General features: G+C 42.9%; 1 non-coding gene across 1 annotated transcript; it reads left to right on the top strand.

Annotated features, from left to right (window-relative positions):
* Positions 1-707: 707 nt before the first annotated feature.
* LOC133295458 (small nucleolar RNA R71) lies at positions 708-814 on the top strand. Its single transcript, XR_009749343.1, has one exon. It is a non-coding gene; the product is annotated as a small nucleolar RNA R71 (small nucleolar RNA).
* The last annotated feature ends 400 nt before the right edge of the window (positions 815-1,214 follow it).

The raw sequence follows: 1,214 nt of genomic DNA, 5'->3' as shown, positions 1-1,214 counted from the left end.
TCTTGGTCTCTTGTATGAATGCAGATGTTTGCTCCCTGAATGAGTTAAACCCCTGAATGTAATCTTGAGTAGTCTTGGATAACTGAGCAAAGGCTTTTTCCCATGCAGCAGTATCACTTTGTTGTGATGAATGTGTTGAAGGAGGATGCAGTGGAGGATTCAACTGATGGTTGGAACTATAACTAAATCCTGGGTGCTGATTCTTGTTCTTCCATGGTGGCATATACACATTTCGCCCCTGGTTGTTGTAATTCCTCTGGTTGTTGTTGCCATACCACACTCCATTAACTTCTGCTTGTTCTGATGATCCCCCATAATCACATTCTTCTGTCACATGGCCCTTCCCACAGATAGCACACACGCACTTGGTGTCCACAGAAGCAACCTTTTGTGAGGATAGTTGCTTAGTGAGAACATCCAACTGTTGTTGTTGTTGTTGTTGTTGTTGTTGTTGTTGTTGTTTCTGTGTCTGCATCAACTGGTCATTCCTTGCCAATAGGACATCATATCCATCCAACTTGATAATCCCTGCCCTTCTGTCAGGCACATGGGCATTACCAAATTCCTGAGATGCCAATGATTCAAAGATATCCAAAGCTTCTTAAGGAGTCTTGGTGGTCAATGATCCACCAGCAGTGGCATGAACCAATGTCCTAGTGGTGGTGGTCATGCCTTGTAGAAAGATTGCTGCTTGTTGCCATGCCTCTATCCCATGCTGTGGACATTTCCTCAATAAGGTCTTGAACCTCTCCCATGCCTCATAGATGGATTCTGATTCTTTTTGCTTGAAGCCTGTAATTTCATCCTTCAACTTAGCCCTCTTGGATGCTGAGAAAAACCTCTGCAAGAACTTGGTTTGCAGATCATCCCAAGTTGTGATACTCCCCTGAGGCAATGATTGCAACCATCTCCTTGCATCATCCGTCAGTGAATGAGTGAATAGTCTCAACAGAATTGCATCCCTTGTGACACCATTAATTTTTACAGTATCACTCAACAACAGAAAATTTTCTATGTGCAAGTATGGGTCCTCTGCACTAGTTCCAGCAAACTGATCTTTCTGTACCAAATGTATCAATGCAGGTTTCAATTCGAAGTTGTTTGGCTCCACTATAGGGCGCACAACACTTCTGTTGGATGTTTAGCAAGTGCACTAGTCGTACAAGTAATAAAATGATGAGTAAAGATCGTTCCCACGAGGAATTGTGTTCAAA

The sequence above is a fragment of the Gastrolobium bilobum genome, unplaced genomic scaffold, assembly GCF_033153095.1.
Source record: "Gastrolobium bilobum isolate Gb01-03AN ecotype WA unplaced genomic scaffold, APGP_CSIRO_Gbil_v1 utg513688, whole genome shotgun sequence".
NCBI lineage: Eukaryota > Viridiplantae > Streptophyta > Magnoliopsida > Fabales > Fabaceae > Gastrolobium > Gastrolobium bilobum.
Note: the sequence above shows the minus strand (reverse complement) of the source record. Positions and strands in the feature narration are given on the sequence as shown.